Raw genomic sequence first — 19,787 nt, forward strand, 5'->3', positions numbered from 1 at the left:
AAAGATGGCAAAAGATGGACCACAAATTGAAAGAGCAATGAGCAGGGGGCCACTATTAGGTTCCATGAAACTGAAAGATGTGTGAGCTTGAGGAGAGTTGCCAGAAACAAGCTCAGACTAGTTCTGCTGAGAAATCATCCCCATTATATTGGGGTATTTAATAGAGTTCCCACAGACCCATTGGGGCACATTTACTTACCCGGTCCTGTCGCGAACCCAAGGTGCTTGTCCGACGAGGATGAAGTTCGGTGGGATTCACTAAGATTGTGCACCCGAGATCCTGCATGTGTCGCTTCCCTGCTCAGGTCTGCCGGAGTTCACCTTCTTCTTCCTGGTGTAAGTGCATGTCTTGCGACACAATTAGAATTTTAAATCCCGCGCTTAGTCGGAATCCGTCAGGTTCTCTGACGGCCAAGTCCCCACGATTTGTGTCGCATAAAATTTGTCGCGATTGCACCAAAATCCGATTGTGTGCAGCAAAAACCCCTGTTAAATGCCGCACAATAGACGGGAAACCCAACGGAAATGCGGACCCTTAGTAAATGTGCCCCATTCTGTTAGTTCTGAATGATCCCTGGTGGGGAAAGGTTATGTCAGTTAAAACCATTTGACAGGTCATAGCAAAACGTGTGGACCACCTTTTTGCCAACTAGGAAGGTTTTGTTAAGAGCCGCAATGCTGTAGCAGTGTTTTAGGCCATATAACTGCTTTGTGCAGGCAGTGGATAATGTATCTATGTTCCCACAAATATAGTCCTAATCAATATTTGAATGTTGAGGAACTAGCCAAACATGAGGTTCGGTGGACCATTTATGACAAAGATTGCTCAATTAGCCAGCAGAGTCACTTCTGTCTTTGGGCTGGACATTGGGTTGGGAGGACGAGCAGCTGTACTTCATTTACACGTCGTTCTTTATAGCCTGATTACTTATTTATATTACATCTCAGCAGACTATGAAATACGGTTAATCTTCTTATTTATTTACTTTTTTGGTTTTTTTTGCCTTTTTCCACTCTAGATCCCTCAAGGCTTCATCTGACCATGGAGAAACATCCAATTACTCAGACATTTTCTTTGGTTTGGCAGAACACACTATAATGCCATACATCTGTAGTTTTCCAAGGATCCTCCTTTCTTCTCCCTTCTGCTCTGTAACGTGGAGACGCGGCCAAATAACACTGAGCAAAGTTCATAAAACGGGAAAGAAATAACAAAAAACACCTAAGAAAATAATCAAACCACTCTCCGCTTTCTGAAGGTTTAATGCTTGTTTAGTGAGAATGAATGCAATTTTCATATTTATTTGCATAAAATCATACCACATCTACAAACTTCATTTATTTTCTGCAGGCGGGATGATATCGCATTACACATGGCCGCTCCACAAACCTTTAACTGCTTCAGGGCTGGAAGATGGAGGGAAGATGATTGGCTGGTTTATCAAGGAATCCTAAACTACCATGAAGGTTTGTGTTATGTTCCTTTGTGTATTTCTGTGGTACCTAAAAGGGTCACAATTATATCAGCACCAATCCCAATACAAAAACCACTAGCAACACTATACCTTTACATATACCACTTCCACACCCTTTCACCATCTAGATCACCATGACATCATTGCCTGAATCAATATCACCACCTACTAGTGACTGCTAGTAACAGTCCACCTCGAACACCACTACTACTACTTGAACCACCACTTCTTCTGCCATCACTTCCATTTCCACCAGTTCTGTCAATAGCCCTTATCAAGCCATTACTGCCTCTATATGGTAATCCCTATCACCACCAATAACATCTTTACTATACAATTAATATAACTACTACCGTACTTAAACCTCAATGCAATCACACTACTACCACTACTGTACAACCACCATAACTACCATTCCTACCACCATAATCACTACTGCCTGCGGTGAATAATAATATAGATGGCTCAAGCAGCTGCCCAGGGCCCGAGCCCCAGCCAACCAACCAACAATAAAATAATCAATTTAATTGTCACTGATGTCATTAACAATGAATGCAGTACTGCAGATCTTCTTGGGTCAAACTGTGCACTCTCTAAGACCCAACAGCCATGGGTTTGCAGGTATCGTATAGTCCGCAATCCAATGGCGCTGTATAGAGAAGTATAATTATATGACTTTATGTAATATTTTGTAGGGTTGGTAAGGGTGGGTAGAAATAGGTATATATAAATGTATACATTTAGGGAACATGTGGTTATAAATAACATGATTGAGGGGATGTATAAAAGTTGATTAGGGGACACTATATATAAATCCATAAAATAGGGGTAGCTTAGCTATATACAAATTTATTAGCCACAGTACATCATTCGCAGAGGGATTGCTGTAGGTTAACTTGGGGGACTTCTTATGAACAGATAAAGCTGGGGGTGTTTTACAGAAATCTATCAATTGCACTTTTTATAAATTCATTGATTTGAGGGGGTTGTCACTCTATGTAATTAGGGAGGGAGATTCTATGTATAAATGCATTAAGAAGAGGGTGATCTATCTCCTATAATGAATTTTGTGGCGGTGGTGGGTGTATATATAATATCATTAATTCAGAGGGTGCTGTGTATGTAATTAATTCAGGAGGTCAGTGCATATAATACAATTTGTGCTGATGCTGTAGATATTAATTGATGGGTTATAATTAGAGATGAGCGAGCACTAAAATGCTCGGGTACTCGTTATTCGAGACGAACTTTTCCCGATGCTCGAGTGCTCGTCTCGCATAACGAGCCCCATTGAAGTCAATGGGAGACTCGAGCATTTTTCAAGGGGACCAAGGATCTGCACAGGGAAGCTTGGCCAAGCACCTGGGAACCTCAGAAAATGATGGAAACACCACGGAAATGGACAGGAAACAGCAGGGGCAGCATGCATGGATGCCTCTGAGGCTGCTGAATCGCACCATTATGCCAAAATTATGGGCAACAGCATGGCCATGACAGAGTGACCGAATGAGGCTAGATAGCATCTAAAACATCCAATAATTGACCCTGACACTATAGGGGACGGCATGCAGAGGCAGCGGCAGCAGCGGCAGGCTAGAGAGTGTCTTGGCAACATACCCCAAATGGACTCAGGCTTAAAACCAATGGGTGGCAGAGAGGAACCAAAGGAGCCAGTTGGCCCTGGCAAAAAAATAGCCAGTTTCCTCTGCTTTAGTGTACAAAGAGGAGGAGAAGGAGGACAATGAGGAGGAGGAGTGCATACATTATTCAGGTTCAGCTTCTTTCACCTGGTAGAGAATGGAAATGCGGAGAAATCCAGGCTTTATTCATCTTGATAAGCGTCAGCCTGTCAGCGCTGTCAGTCTACAGGCGTGTACGCTTATCGGTGATGATGCCACCAGCTGCACTGAAAACCCGCTCGGACAACACGCTAGCGGCAGGGCAGGCAAGAACCTCCAAGGCGTACAGCGCCAGTTCGTGCCACATGTCCAGCTTTGAAACCCAGTAGTTGTAGGGAGCTGTGTGATCATTTAGGACGATGGTATGGTCAGCTACATACTCCCTCACCATCTTTCTGTAAAGATCAGCCCTACTCTGCCGAGACTGGGGACAGGTGACAGTGTCTTGCTGGGGTGACATAAAACTGGCAAAGGCCTTGTAAAGCGTACCCCTGGACAAGCTGCCTGGTCGCCTACTCTCCCTCGCTACTTGTCCCGCAGAAGTACGCCCTCTGCCGCTAGCGCTGTCAGAAGGGAAATACTGTTTCAGCTAGTGCACCAGGGCCTGCTGGTATTCATGCATTCTCACACTCCTTTCCTCTCCAGGGATGAGAGTGGAAAGATTTTGCTTGTACCATGGCTCCAGGAGAGTGAATACCCAGTAATCGGTGCTGGAATAAATTCTTTGAACGCGAGGGTCACGGGATAGGCAGCTTAGCATGAAATCTGCCATATGCGCCAGAGTCCCAACGCGCAAGAATTCACTCCCCTCACTGGCCTGACTGTCCATTTCCTCCTCCTCCAACTCCTCCAACTCCTCTTCTTCTGCCCATACACGCTGAACAGTGAAGGACTGAACAATGGTCCCCTCTTCTGTCTCGCCAACATTCTCCTCCTCTTCCTCCTCATCCTCCTCCACCTCCTCCGATATGCGCTGAGAAACAGACCTAAGGGTGCTTTGGCTATCAACAAGGGAATCTTCTTCCCCCGTCTCTTGTGACGAGCGCAAAGCTTCCGACTTCATGCTGACCAAAGAGTTTTTCAACAGGCCAAGCAGCGGGATGGTGAGGCTGATGATGGCGGCATCACCACTGACCATCTCTGTTGACTCCTCAAAGTTACTCAGCACCTGACAGATATCAGACATCCACGTCCACTCCTCATTGTAGACTTGAGGAAGCTGACTGACCTGACTACCAGTTCTGGTGGAAGTTGACATCTGGCAGTCTACAATCGCTCTGCGCTGCTGTTAAACTCTGGATAACATGGTTAGTGTTGAATTCCACCTCGTGGGCACGTCGCACAACAGTCGGTGAGCGGGCAGTTGGAGGCGGTGCTGCGCTGCCCTGAGAGTGGCAGCATCTGTGCTGGACTTCCTGAAATGCGCACAGATGCGGCGCACCTTCGTGAGCAAATTAGACAGATTGGGGTATGTCTTGAGGAAACGCTGAACTATGAGATTTAACACATGGGCCAGGCATGGCACATGTGTCAGTCTGCCGAGTTGCAGAGCTGCCACCAGGTTACGGCCGTTGTCACACACAACCATGCCTGGCTTCAGGTTCAGCGGTGCCAGCCACAGATTAGTCTGCGCCGTGATGTCTTGTAATAACTCTTGGGCGGTGTGCCTTTTATCGCCTAGGCTCAGCAGTTTGAGCACCGCCTTCTGTCGCTTAGCGATGGCACTGCTGCTGTGCCTAGAGCTAGCGACTGATGGCGCCATGCCCACGGATGGTAATTCAGAGGAGGAGGTGGAGGAGGGGTGGGAGGAGGAGGAGGCATAGTAGGCCTTAGAGACCTGGACCGAGGTAGGCCCCGCAATCCTCGGCGTCGGCAGTATATGACCAGCCCCAGGGTCAGACTCGGTCCCAGCCTCCACCAAGTTAACCCAATGTGCCGTCAGCGAAATATAGTGGCCCTGCCCGGCAGCACTCGTCCACGTGTCCATGGTCAGGTGGACCTTGTCAGAAACGGCGTTGGTCAGGGCACGGAGGATGTTCTCTGACACGTGCTTGTGCAGGGCTGGGACGGCACATCGGGAAAAGTAGTGGCGGCTGGGGACCGAATACCGAGGGGCGGCCGCCGCCATGAGGTTTCGAAAGGCCTCGGTCTCTACCAGCCTATAGGGCAGCATCTCCAGGCTAAGCAACTTGGAGATGTGGACGTTGAGGGCTTGGGCGTGTGGGTGGGTTGCGCTATACCTCCTTTTGCGCTCCAGCGTCTGGGGTATGGAGAGCTGAACGCTGGTGGATGCTGTGGAGGATCGTGGAGGCGAAGATGGGGTTTTCGCACGGGAGGTGTTTGGGCCGTGGTCCTGGGCAGGGGACTGACTAGCAGATGACACAGGGGAAGGAGCAGTGGTGTGCCCGGCCGGAGGTGAACGGGCTTGGTGCCATTGAGTGGGGTGTTTAGCATTCATATGCCTGCGCATACTGGTGGTAGTTAAGCTAGTAGTGGTGGAACCCCTGCTGATCCTGGTTTGGCAAAGGTTGCACACCACAGTCCGTTGGTCATCCGGTGTTTCTTTAAAGAACCTCCAGACTTCTGAAAATCTAGCCCTCGTCACGGGAGCTTGACTACGGGCAACATTTGGCGCTGATGCACCAGCTCTGGCCCTGCCTCTCCGTCTGGCCCCACCACTGCCTCTTCCAACCTGTTCTGCTATAGGACTCGCCTCCGTCTCAGAAGCACTGTGTTCACCCGGCCTATCAACCCAGCTTGGGTCTGTCACCTCATCATCCTCCGATCCCTCAGTCTGCTCCCCCCTCAGACTTCCTGCCCTGACAACAACTTCACCACTGTCTGACAACCGTGTCTCCTCATCGTCCAACAACTCTTTACATACTTCTTCCACTACGTGAATAATGTCATCATCACCCACAGACTGCGACTGGTGGAAAACCTGGGCATCAGAAAATTGCTCAGCAGTAGCAGGACAAGTGGTTTGTGACTGTGGGAAGGGTCCAGAAAACAGTTCCTCAGAGTATGCCGGTTCAAATGCCAAATTTTGGTGGGAGGGGGCAGACTGGGGGGAAGGAGGCTGAGGTGGAGGAGCTGGAGGAGTGCCGATTTCGGTGACATGGGTGGACTGCGTGGAAGACTGACTGGTGGACAAATGGCTAGAAGCATTGTCCGCAATCCACGACATCACCTCTTCGCACTGTTCTGGCCTCAACAGTGCTCTACCACGAGTCCCAGTAACTTGAGACATGATGAACCTAGGGAGTGTACCTCTGCGGCGTTCCCCTGCTCCCCCATCAGCAGGTGGTGTCTCACCCCGCCCAGGACCACGGCCTCTGACCCCTGCAGTAGTTGGACGCCCACGTCCACGCCCTCGTCCTCTACCCCTAGCCCTCGGGTTAAACATTTTCCAAATTAAAGTGTAAACTTGAAAAAAATATTTTTTTGTGTTTATTTTTTTTTCGTTTTTTATTTTTTTTAACAAAACGATGCTATTCTATTGCTATGGCTAGTTTCTAACCTACACTGACAGCACACAACTGGATTTTGTGCTTTGCAAGATGAGTTTGAGCTATAAAATGAAATACAGCTAAAAAAAAAAAAAAAATCAGCAGACTCTGCCTAATTCTACTCAAACCCCTAATAAATTGTCCCACTTCGGTGTTTGAGGTGGATATGCGTGTCACTAAGAGCTAAACACAACGGTCGCAGCTCTCCCAGCAAATTCCTCACAGTATGGTACTAGCTGCACTACTAGTGCCAGCAAGCCCAGCCACAAGCAAACAAAAAAAAGGAAAATATAACGCTATTGTAGGCCTAAGTAAGCCGTTGGGGTTCTCCTATGGCTATTTTGTAGCCTACAATGAGAGCACACTGCTTTGCAAGATGAGTTTGAGCTATAAAATGAAATACAGCTAAAAAAAAAAAAATCAGCAGACTCTGCCTAATTCTACTCAAACCCCTAATAAATTGTCCCACTTCGGTGTTTGAGGTGGATATGTGTGTCACTAAGAGCTAAACACAACGGTAGCAAGTCCCCCTGCAAATTCCTCACAATATGGTACTAGCTGCACTACTAGTGCCAGCAAGCCCAGCCACAAGCAAATAATAAAAAAAAAAGTATAACGTTATTGTAGCCCTAAGAAGGGCTGTTGGGTTCTTGTAGAATCACTCCTGCCTAACACTATTCTAATAGAACACCCTAACGCTTTCCCTGACCAGCAGCAGCTCTCTCCCTAGCGGCATCCAGACACAGAATGATCCGAGCAGCGCGGGCAGGGGCTAGTCTATTCCAGGGTCACCTGATCTGCCCAGCCAACCACTGCTATCGACGTGTAAGGGTACCACGTCATGCTGGGTGGAGTGCAGAGTCTCCTGGCTTGTGATTGGCTCTGTTTCTGGCCGCCAAAAAGCAAAACGGCGGGAGCTGCCATTTTCTCGAGCGGGCGAAGTATTCGTCCGAGCAACGAGCAGTTTCGAGTACGCTAATGCTCGAACGAGCATCAAGCTCGGACGAGTATGTTCGCTCATCTCTAGTTATAATAATATAATAATTCCTTTATTTATATAGCTCACACAGATTACACAGCGCTACACAGATCTTGGTTGGGTCCGTAAATATTAATATAAACTACACTGGATATCAAAATTAGCAAACAATGTCTGATCACTTAGGTTAATGAAGAAGGCTATGATATACACTGCAGAGTAGGTTTTCAGTCCAAAAGCTCTTTCACATTGCACAGTAAGACGAGACAGATCCTTGCCCTGTTCAGTGCTGAACTGACAAGCAATTCCAGCTACAGTGTTGAAACAATTACTCATGGAGATTTTCCACATTATTCTGTCCTCTCTTCAATTTTTCTTTCAAGGGTGACCAACCTTCTTGGGGGACATAAAAGAGTTTCTGATGTTATAAAGAAGCAATACTCGACCAACCTCTCTATGACAATGGATGATATAGTAAACCCATGTGCCTTCATCTGGACAACCTTCTGTCGCAGTTTTGGACCCAATGCTAGATATCACTTTTGACTGTGTCTTATCAGTCCTGTAGTTGCTTCAAGTTTTTGAGGCAACTCTCAGTATGTGTAGTGTTATTAACAGATTTAAAGCTGCCTTTTAAATGTTGCATGGTGGGGACAGTTGTGGGTTTCATGGGTTATTAATAATGCAGCATTCATGCTGCTGGGAGTTACCCAGCAGCATTAAGGGTAAATAAACTTCAAACCCTGTGGTAGGTTTCTTTTAATGCACAGCAAGCCCAAATCCTCCAATGTTATCCACGATGGACTCAATATAGTAAAAACTCTTTGTAACATCAACTGTGAAGATAATGTTTATTCAGGGCTGGATTAAGGGTTGTGTGGGCCCCTGGGTGGGGCCCTCCCCACAATTTTTTGTAAATGTTGCTAGTTATATATGCACCCCATAATGAATATATACAGCTCCCCCAGTAACACATATACCAGTATACACAGCACCATGCCCGTTAACACACAGACACCTTATATATTGCCATCTAAAATACATACAACATGCCAACATATAGTATATAATACATAGAGCGTGCCGCCATAGAGTATATAATATATACAGCGCACCGCCATAGAGTATATAATATATACAGTGTGCTGCCATAGAGTATATAATACATACAGGGGAACATTTAATAAGAATGGTACAAGTGTGGCTTGCCTGTGTAGTGTGCAGGGGGTGCCAGATTCATGATGTCTGGCACACATTCTTCATGAATTTGGTGCTTCCTGAACTGACCCTTAGTGTACTAACTTTTTTTCTGGTCTATCTTTAACATAGGGCTTCGAACTTGCATGTTTAATCTGGCGCACATTCCAACTGAGCACTAGAACGACCCCTAATTTGTGTCGCATGGTGACTAGTGCTGCTGTGGTTCAGGCACTTCTTAAATACCTGAACAAGCAGTTTACACTAGAAAGAACATGCAAATTCAACAGAAAACTGGTGCAAATGTCCCCCACAGCGTGGCTCCATATAGTATATAATGCATACAGCATGCGTGCCTTCATATAGTATATAATACATACAGTGTGCCGCCATGTAATATATAATACAGACAGCGTGCCGCCATGTAATATATATTACATACAGCGAGCTGCCATGTAATATATATAAACTGTAAATACACACTGTGAGACCATGCGCACCCTACATAAAAATGGTATACACACACTGACACCATGCACACCCTACATATATACTGTATACACGCACAGACACCATGCACACACTACATATATACTGTATACATACCCTGACACCATGCACACACTACATACACTCACCGGCCACTTTATTAGGTAAACCATGCTAGTAACGGGTTGGACCCCACTTTTGCCTTCAGAACTGCCTCAATTCTTCGTGGCATAGATTCAACAAGGTGCTGGAAGCATTCCTCAGAGATTTTGGTCAATATTGACATGATGGCATCACACAGACGGTTGCACATCCTTGATGCGAATCTCCCGTTCCACCACATCCCAAAGATGCTCTATTGGATTGAGATCTGGTGACTGTGGAGGCCATTTGAGTACAGTGAACTCATTGTCATGTTCAAGAAACCAGTCTGAGATGATTCCAGCTTTATGACATGGCGCATTATCCTGCTGAAAGTAGCCATCAGATGTTGGGTACATTGTGGTCATAAAGGGATGGACATGGTCAGCAACAATATTCAAGTAGGCGGTGGCGTTGAAATAATGCTCAATTGGTACCAAGGGGCCCAAAGAGTGCCAAGAAAATATTCCCCACACCATGACACCACCACCACCAGGCTGATACAAGGCAGGAAGGATCCATGCTTTCATGTTGTTGATGCCAAATTCTGACCCTACCATCTGAATGTCGCAGCAGAAATCGAGACTCATCAGACCAGGCAACGTTTTTCCAATCTTCTACTGTCCAATTTCGATGAGCTTGTGCACATTGTAGCCTCAGTTTCCTGTTCTTAGCTGAAAGGAGTGGCAACCGGTGTGGTCTTCTGTTGCTGTAGCCCATCTGCCTCAAAGTTTGAAAGATGCGTTCAGAGATGCTCTTCTGCCCCAGTTTCTGAAATACTCAGACCAGCCATTCTGGCACCAACAACCATGCCACGTTCAAAGGCACTCAAATCAACTTTTTTCCCCATACTGATGCTCGGTTTGAACTGCAGGAGATTGTCTTGACCATGTCTACATGCCTAAATGCACTGAGTTGCCGCCATGTGATTGGCTGATTAGAAATTAAGTGTTAACGAGCAGTTGGACAGGTGTACCTAATAAAGTGGCCGGTGAGTGTATATACTGTATACACACACAGACACCATGCACACACTACATAGATATTGTATACACACCCTGACACCATGAGCCCACTACATATATACTGTATACATACCCTGACACCATGCGCACACTACATATATACGGCCCTGCTTCTATTCCTATGCAAATTAGACAGTAAGAATTCATAGGCAATAAAGACTCCAGTGTGTCAGACACCTATCCCGTGGTAAGTAGAACTGGATCTCCTTGACATGGATCACAGTATAGAGGGGAACCTAAGAGAGTGATGGTGGAAAAATGTTTGTTACTATACTGTTCCCATGGAGCCTTGGTTATATATTGCAGAGGACCCTTTTAGATAGACACTTGACTGTATATATGTGATTTCTTTATTTCAGTTTTCTGCACTGCTGAGATAGGCTGCTGCAAGATGCAAAATGTGGAAGGTCCTGTACACACCTGGCCATTATAACTTCCACATGACCTAAATTAATTATTGTTACTACATTTAAAATTTTTTTATTACACAGTGCATTTCATTCTCCTCTGACAGATGGTAATGCCAGTAATTCTCTGCAGGTGCTCCGTTTGGTAAAGTATTTAAACACATTATACAATTAAAGCAACACTCTCCTTCATTAAGAAATGCACCATATAATGTCACAGGCAACATGTCTCTTCATATATCGAAATAAGACAGTTCTCAACACAAAGGTGCAGCCAGCACCCAAAACTGGAATCACTTCTTTATCTGGATGATTGTGTGGCCAATGGAAGAAGCAGGCGGACCCGGTCATGGTTAATGGAGAAGGCATAAACCAGGAGTAGCAAACAACTGCTTTTTTCACTCATTAGGCAACACAAGGCCAATACGGACACTACAGAAATCCAGTTAAAACATAGTGGAGAACATTTACTAAGGAATTTGCGCCAGATTTCTATCGGACTTTGCACATTCTTTCTAGTGGAAGTTGCTTGCACAGGTATTTAATAAGTGTCTGCACCAAAGGGTACATTCACACAGAGGTATGCCCGCCGTGTGCTGGAGAGGAGGAGGAGGCGGCCCCTCCTCCCTCCATAGAGAATAGCGGCGCACGGCCACACACACGCCGAAAGATAGAGCATGCTCTATCTTTTTGCGGTGTGCGGGCCGGATCGGTGCCACACATGTGTAGCACTGTATCTGCGCCGCGCCGCTATTGCCGTCTATGGGGACGTACATGCGGCTGCAAATTTGGCCATGTGGCCATGTGAATGTGCCTATAATTGTGTTGCACGTGACCGTTTGGGTGTGCAGCTGGACTAGCCACCATGCAACACAAATTAGGGGGCGTATTGGTGCTCATTCGGACTGTGTGCCAGATTTAACATGCAAAGTCTGGTGCACGCACTATGTAAAAGGTGCACCACAAAAAAGTTGGTGAACTCTGTTGGGCCAGTGCAGGGAAGCGCCAGATTCATGATTTCTGCCGTCCATTTTTAATGAATTTGTTGCACCGAGCATTATACACAGGCAGAGCACTTTTAGTGTAGTTTCCTACATTCTTAGTAAACGTGCCTCAGTCACTTTAACATTATATTTCAACAGTTCATAGGAACAAATTAAAGGAAACCTACCATTTGATTTGATGCATTATGAAACACACCTTGATGATGTTGTTGCTACACTGATGCAGGATCAACTCTTGGTTAATCCCTAAGCTGAGTTGTTTTGCTCAAAAAAACAATTATAACATTCAGGACCTTGGGAAAGCTGGATCAGCATGTAACACATTACACACGGGAAGGGGGCACTAATCATCCTGAGCTGGATCACTCATACACAGCAGCTGGGGGATGGTGCAGCAATTGATTATTCTGTCTGGTAGTGAGAAAACTGATTGCATAATCCAATCATCCTCTGCAGAGAGAAACTCTCCTGCTATGAGAAGCAAGTGCTGAACCAGCCATAGAAGGGACAGAGCTTCATTATCTTAATGTTTTATCTGTTTTATCAGCAAAACCACTCAGCACAGGGATTAACCAAGATATGATCCTGCATCAGTGTAGCTACAGCATTCTCAAGGTATGTTTGCTTCATAATGCATCAAATCAAATGGTAGGTTTCCTTTAAGGTATCAGTTTATCAGTTGTAGTAACTAGTTTCCTTACTGGTAAGTTGCTAACAGTATGTGACCTCTCTCCAGTTTTTTACATTAGGTTCATATCACAGAGCAGATTTACTTCACTCCAGTTGTGGAGTGGTTGTATTCTATGTCCATCTTGCAGCTGCATACACCCCACTTATATGTCACTTTCCTACCTGCAGGGAGGAAAATATCCTCATACATCCCTGTGTACCAGCTGGAGAACTCTCGCCTCTCTGTCTCCGCATTTAATCACTGAAAATTTATCAGGTACTCTGTGACAAATAAGCAGATGCAAGATAGTTTTTCACCACCTTTACACACATTTTTAGGAAGCATAGCCAAAATTATACGTGCTTTAAATATTACCTTTGTATATAAAATTTTCTGGGGCAAAGAAGCAGTTATATATCACCTTAAACTAACAATTTTGTAAATGAACTAGCTCAGGCTCAATGGAGCCAAAATGGCTGGCAAAAAACAATTTTGCTGGAAACACCCCTACCATTTAATGACAAGACAAGCCTCAGGAACAAAAAATCCTTTGATTTTCTCTGAAATCAAAGGTGCGCCTTATAATCCAGTGCGCCTTATGTATGAACCTAATTACAAACAACAGCTGCCTTGAAGGTCTGCCATCTGCTGGTCATTCATCCTTATAATCATGTGCGTTTTATAAACCGGTGCGCCTTATATATGAACCTAGACATTTTATCGGGCATTTATTGATGGTGCGCCTTATAATCTGCTGCGGCTTATAGTCCAAAAAATACTGTATTCCATTTTCTGTTACCCTGGAAAAACCCTTTAATCAGTATGACGCAAATTCCATAGATTCAGATCTGCATTCACTCTCTATGAAACAGGCAGGACAATGACTCTATGATGAATCCCAGGCACTGGAGGGAAGATCTCTGCAGTAGAGAAAGGTGTAGGATTGCATGTGGTAGGTAAGAATTATTATTATATTTATTAAAATGGATAACATTCTGGAGGGCAAGTTTTTCACATTGGATACTACAGATAACTTTAATTAATTAAATATAAATTAAATAAGACTAACAATTCATTAAGGAATATTATATATAAATGTACTATGGGGGATGCTATATATGTATTTGGTGAGTGCTACAAAAATCATGTAATCATATAAAAACACCTAAGTGAAGGAGTCACGCGCCATCACCTATATTTATACTATGATCACTTTTATGATCTGCTGAGTGTCTGAGGAGAATTTGTTTATATTTTAATTTTTTTTTAAACATTTGTATTGATGATATTTTTGTATTTTTACTCAGTATCAGTATAGTGGGTATTATTCGATACCAGTATGGTGGTATTATATAAGGACATCAGTAAACTTATCTTGTGTGTTCCCGAGGAACTTCTTTTATTATAACTAGAGATGAGCGAACACTAAAATGCTCGGGTACTCGTTATTCGAGACAAACTTTTCCCGATGCTCGAGTGCTCGTCTCGAATAACGAACCCCATTGAAGTCAATGGGAGACTCGAGCATTTTTCAAGGGGACCAAGGCTCTGCACAGGGAAGCTTGGCCAAACACCTGGGAACCTCAGAAAAGGATGGAAACACCACGGAAATGGACAGGAAACAGCAGGGGCAGCATGCATGGATGCCTCTGAGGCTGCTTAAACGCACCATTATGCCAAAATTATGGGCAACAGCATGGCCATGACAGAGTGACAGAATGAAGCTAGATAGTATCTAAAACATGCAATAATTGACCCTGACACTATAGGGGACGGCATGCAGAGGCAGCGGCAGCAGGCTAGAGAGTGTCATGGCGACATACCCTAAATGGACTCAGGCTTCAAACCAATGGGTGGCAGAGAGGAACCAAAGGAGGTGAGCAAGAAGTGCTCAAATAATATCGGTACATGATAAAAGTTTGCCAGTATATTTTGTGGATTACACAGCAGGGTGGCGACAAAGTTAACATGGAAGCCATGAAAACAACCCAAAATTCTGCCTGACACAGCTCGTTTGATAAGGGGACCATGTATGGAGGCAGTGAACTTGTAGTAGATTAAAGGTGCTGCAGTTAAAACTATGTTAGTTGGATCTTGGCATGGAGCTGGCGCTCCGCTGCCAGACGAGCTTTCGCCAATCCAAGCCCCTGTCTCTAGGCTACTCCCCAAACAGCACTTTTGTATAAGATCAAGTGTAGTAGCGTTCTTATAAGTTTAGGATATGCCGGGTGAGGGGAATGTAAACAGATACGCAAGAAGCGCATGATGCGCATGGAGCTGGCGCTCCGCTGCCAGGCGAGCTTTCGCCAATCCAAGCCCCTGTCTCTAGGCTACTCCCCAAACAGCACTTTTGTATAAGATCAAGTGTAGTAGCGTTCTTATAAGTTTAGGATATGCCGGGTGAGGGGAATGTAAACAGATGCGCAAGAAGCGCATGATGCGCATGGAGCTGGCGCTCCGCTGCCAGGCGAGCTTTCGCAAATCCAAGCCCCTGTCTCTAGGCTACTCCCCAAACAGCACTTTTGTATAAGATCAAGTGTAGTAGCGTTCTTATAAGTTTAGGATATGGCGGGTGAGGGGAATGTAAACAGATGCGCAAGAAGCGCTGAAATAATATCCCTAAATGGTAAAAGTTTGCAAGTATATTTTGTGGATTACACAGCAGGGTGGCGACAAAGTTAACAACTTTGATGTGGAATGCCCTGTAATAGCTCTTGGGCGGTGTGCCTTTTATCGCCTAGGCTCAGCAGTTTCAGCACCGCCTGCTGTCGCTTAGCGACGGCACTGCTGCTGTGCCTAGAGCTACCGACTGATGGCGCCATGCCCACGGATGGTAATTCGGAGGAGGAGGAGGTGGAGGAGGGGTGGGAGGAGGTATAGTAGGCCTTTGAGACCTGGACCGAGGTAGGCCCCGCAATTCTCTGCGTCGGCAGTATATGACCAGCCCCAGGGTCAGACTCGGTCCCAGCCTGCACCAAGTTAAGTGTAGTAGCGTTCTTATAAGTTTGGGATATGGCGGGTTAGGGGAATGTAAACAGATGCGCAAGAAGCGCATGATGCGCATGGAGCTGGCGTTCCGCTGCCAGGCGAGCTTTCGCCAATCCAAGCCCCTGTCTCTAGGCTACTCCCCAAACAGCACTTCTAAGAACCTTTTGTATAAGATCAAGTGTAGTAGCGTTCTTATAAGTTTAGGATATGCCGGGTGAGGGGAATGTAAACAGATGCGCAAGAAGCGCTGAAATAATATCCCTAAATGGTAAAAGTTTGCCAGTATATTTTGTGGATAACACAGCAGGGTGGCGACAAAGTTAACAACTTTGATGTGGAATCCATGAAAACAACCCAAATTTCTGCCTGACACACCTCGTTTGATAAAGGGACGATGTATGGAGGCAGCTATATGGACGACTTTTGGAGGTAGCAATGGAGACAACGTGTGGAGGCTGCTATGGAGACAATTTAATTTGGATAGTGCCTGTATGTGGCAGTTCCAAACATTTTTCAAACCAGAGGAGCAGGTAGGTGGCCCTCCAGTAAAATGGAATAGATTGAGTGCCTGTATGTGGCAGTCCCAAAAATTCTTCAAACCAGAGGAGCAGGTAGGTGGCCCTCCAGTAAAATGGAATAGATTGAGTGCCTGTATGTGGCAGTCCCAAAAATTGTTCAAACCAGAGGAGCAGGTAGGTGGCCCTCCAGTAAAATGGAATAGATTGAGTGCCTGTATGTGGCAGTCCCAAAAATTCTTCAAACCAGAGGAGCAGGTAGGTGGCCCTCCAGTAAAATGGAATAGATTGAGTGCCTGTATGTGGCAGTCCCAAAAATTGTTCAAACCAGAGGAGCAGGTAGGTGGCCCTCCAGTAAAATGGAATAGATTGAGTGCCTGTATGTGGCAGTCCCAAAAATTCTTCAAACCAGAGGAGCAGGTAGGTGGCCCTCCAGTAAAATGGAATAGATTGAGTGCCTGTATGTGGCAGTCCCAAAAATTCTTCAAACCAGAGGAGCAGGTAGGTGGCCCTCCAGTAAAATGGAATAGATTGAGTGCCTGTATGTGGCAGTCCCAAAAATTCTTCAAACCAGAGGAGCAGGTAGGTGGCCCTCCAGTAAAATGGAATAGATTGAGTGCCTGTATGTGGCAGTCCCAAAAATTGTTCAAACCAGAGGACCGGGTAGGTGGCCCTCCAGAAAAATGGAATAGATTGAGTGCCTGTATGTGGCACTCACAAAAATTGTTTCAAACAGAGGACCGGGTAGGTGGCCCTCCAGAAAAATTAAATGCATGAAGTATAGCAAGAGCCAGTGGGCCCTGTCAAAAAATAGCCATTTTCCTCTGCTTTACTGTACAAAGAGGAGGAGAAGGAGGAAAATGAGGAGGAGGAGGAGGAGTGGATCAATTATTCAGGTTGAGCTTCCTTCACCTGGTGGAGATTGGAAATTCTGAGAAATCCAGCCTTTATTCATTTTAATAAGCGTCAGCCTGTCAGCGCTGTCAGTCGACAGGCGTGTACGCTTATCGGTGATGATGCCACCAGCTGCACTGAAAACCCGCTCGGACAAGACGCTAGCGGCAGGGCAGGCAAGAACCTCCAAGGCGTACAGCGCCAGTTCGTGCCACATGTCCAGCTTTGAAACCCAGTAGTTGTAGGGAGCTGTGTGATCATTTAGGACGATGGTATGGTCAGCTACGTACTCCCTCACCATCTTTCTGTAAAGATCAGCCCTACTCTGCCGAGACTGGGGACAGGTGACAGTGTCTTGCTGGGGTGACATAAAGCTGGCAAAAGCCTTGTAAAGCGTACCCTTGCCAGTGCTGGACAAGCTGCCTGCTCGCCTACTCTCCCTCGCTACTTGTCCCGCAGAACTACGCACTCTGCCGCTAGCGCTGTCAGAAGGGAAATACTGTTTCAGCTTGTGCACCAGGGCCTGCTGGTATTCATGCATTCTCACACTCCTTTCCTCTGCAGGGATGAGAGTGGCAAGATTTTGCTTGTACCGTGGGTCCAGGAGAGTGAACACCCAGTAATCGGTGCTGGAATAAATTCTTTGAACGCGAGGGTCACGGGATAGGCAGCCTAGCATGAAATCTGCCATATGCGCCAGAGTACCAACGCGTAAGAATTCACTCCCCTCACTGGCCTGACTGTCCATTTCCTCCTCCTCCAACTCCTCCAACTCCTCTTCTTCTGCCCATACACGCTGAACAGTGAAGGACTCAACAATGGTCCCCTCTTGTGTCTCGCCAACATTCTCCTCCTCTTCCTCCTCATCCTCCTCCACCTCCACCTCCTCCGATATGCGCTGAGAAACAGACCTCAGGGTGCTTTGGCTATCAACAAGGGAATATTCTTCCCCCGTCTCTTGTGACGAGCGCAAAGCTTCCGACTTCATGCTGACCAGAGAGTTTTTCAACAGGCCAAGCAGCGGGATGGTGAGGCTGATGATGGCGGCATCGCCACTGACCATCTGTGTTGACTCCTCAAAGTTACTCAGCACCTGACAGATATCAGACATCCACGTCCACTCCTCATTGTAGACTTGAGGAAGCTGACTGACCTGACTACCAGTTCTGGTGGAAGTTGACATCTGGCAGTCTACAATCGCTCTGCGCTGCTGGTAAACTCTGGATAACATGGTCAGTGTTGAATTCCACCTCGTGGGCACGTCGCACAACAGTCGGTGAGCGGGCAGTTGGAGGCGGCGCTGCGCTGCCCTGAGAGTGGCAGCATCTGGGCTGGACTTCCTGAAATGCGCACAGATGCGGCGCACCTTCGTGAGCAAATCAGACAGATTGGGGTATGTCTTGAGGAAACGCTGCACTATCAGATTTAACACATGGGCCAGGCATGGCACATGTGTCAGTCTGCCGAGTTGCAGAGCCGCCACCAGGTTACGGCCGTTGTCACACACAACCATTCCCGGCTTGAGGTTCAGCGGTGCCAGCCACAGATCAGTCTGCGCCGTGATGCCCTGTAATAGCTCTTGGGCGGTGTGCCTTTTGTCGCCTAGGCTCAGCAGTTTGAGCACCGCCTGCTGTCGCTTAGCGACGGCACTGCTGCTGTGCCTAGAGCTACCGACTGATGGCGCCGTGCCCACGGATAGTAGTTCGGAGGAGGAGGTGGAGGAGGGGTGGGAGGAGGAGGAGGCATAGTAGGCCTGAAACACCTGGACCGAGGTAGGCCCCGCAATCCTCGGCGTCGGCAGTATATGAGCAGCCCCAGGGTCAGACTCGGTCCCAGCCTCCACCAAGTTAACCCAATGTGCCGTCAGCGATATATAGTGGCCCTGCCCGGCAGCACTCGTCCACGTGTCCGTGGTCAGGTGGACCTTGTCAGAAACGGCGTTGGTCAGGGCACGGATGATGTTGTCTGACACGTGCTGGTGCAGGGCTGGGACGGCACATCGGGAAAAGTAGTGGCGGCTGGGGACCGAATACCGAGGGGCGGCCGCCGCCATGAGGTTGCGAAAGGCCTCGGTCTCTACTAGCCTATAGGGCAGCATCTCCAGGCTAAGCAATCTGGAGATGTGCACATTAAGGGCTTGGGCGTGCGGGTGGGTTGCACTATATTTGCGTTTCCGCTCCAGCGTCTGGGGTATGGAGAGCTGAACGCTGGTGGATGCTGTGGAGGATCGTGGAGGCGACGATGGGGTTTTTGTGGCAGGGTCCTGGGCAGGGGGCTGACTAGCAGCTGACACAGGGGAAGGAGCAGTGGTGTGCACGGCCGGAGGTGAACGGGCTTGTTGCCACTGAGTGGGGTGCTTAGCATTCATATGCCTGCGCATACTGGTGGTAGTTAAGCTAGTAGTGGTGGAACCCCTGCTGAGCCTGGTTTGGCAAATGTTGCACACCACAGTCCGTCGGTCATCCGGTGTTTCCTTAAAGAACCTCCACACTTCTGAAGATCTAGCCCTCGCCGCAAGAGCCCTCACCACGGGAGCTTCACTAGTTGACAGTGGCGCTGATGCACCAGCTCTGGCCCTGCCTCTCCGTCTGGCCCCACCACTGCCTCTTCCAACCTGTTCAGGTCGAGGACTCTCCTCCGTCTCAGAAGCACTGTGTTCACCCGGCCTCTCAACCCAGCTTGGGTCTGTCACCTCATCATCCTCCGATCCCTCAGTCTGCTCCCCCCTCGGACTTCCTGCCCTGACAACAACTTCCCCACTGTCTGACAACCGTGTCTCCTCATCGTCGGACACCTCTTTACACACTTCCACTAC

At 47.1% G+C, this 19,787-nt stretch overlaps 2 protein-coding genes across 2 annotated transcripts in view; both read left to right on the forward strand.

Moving 5' to 3' along the window:
- Positions 1-19,787, forward strand: part of GSC (goosecoid homeobox) — a 136,520-nt gene that overhangs the window by 62,580 nt on the left and 54,153 nt on the right. Inside the window, exons 5-6 of the mRNA XM_072116272.1 lie at positions 1,020-1,259; positions 1,352-1,467. The gene's annotated coding sequence lies outside the window, so the exon portion shown is untranslated. The remainder of the gene's footprint in view (positions 1-1,019; positions 1,260-1,351; positions 1,468-19,787) is intronic.
- LOC140069954 (alpha-1-antitrypsin-like) overlaps positions 1-19,787 on the forward strand; it is a 213,224-nt gene that overhangs the window by 9,828 nt on the left and 183,609 nt on the right. The gene's annotated exons all lie outside the window — the stretch shown is intronic.

The sequence above is a fragment of the Engystomops pustulosus genome, chromosome 7 (genome assembly GCF_040894005.1).
Source record: "Engystomops pustulosus chromosome 7, aEngPut4.maternal, whole genome shotgun sequence".
Lineage (NCBI taxonomy): Eukaryota > Metazoa > Chordata > Amphibia > Anura > Leptodactylidae > Engystomops > Engystomops pustulosus.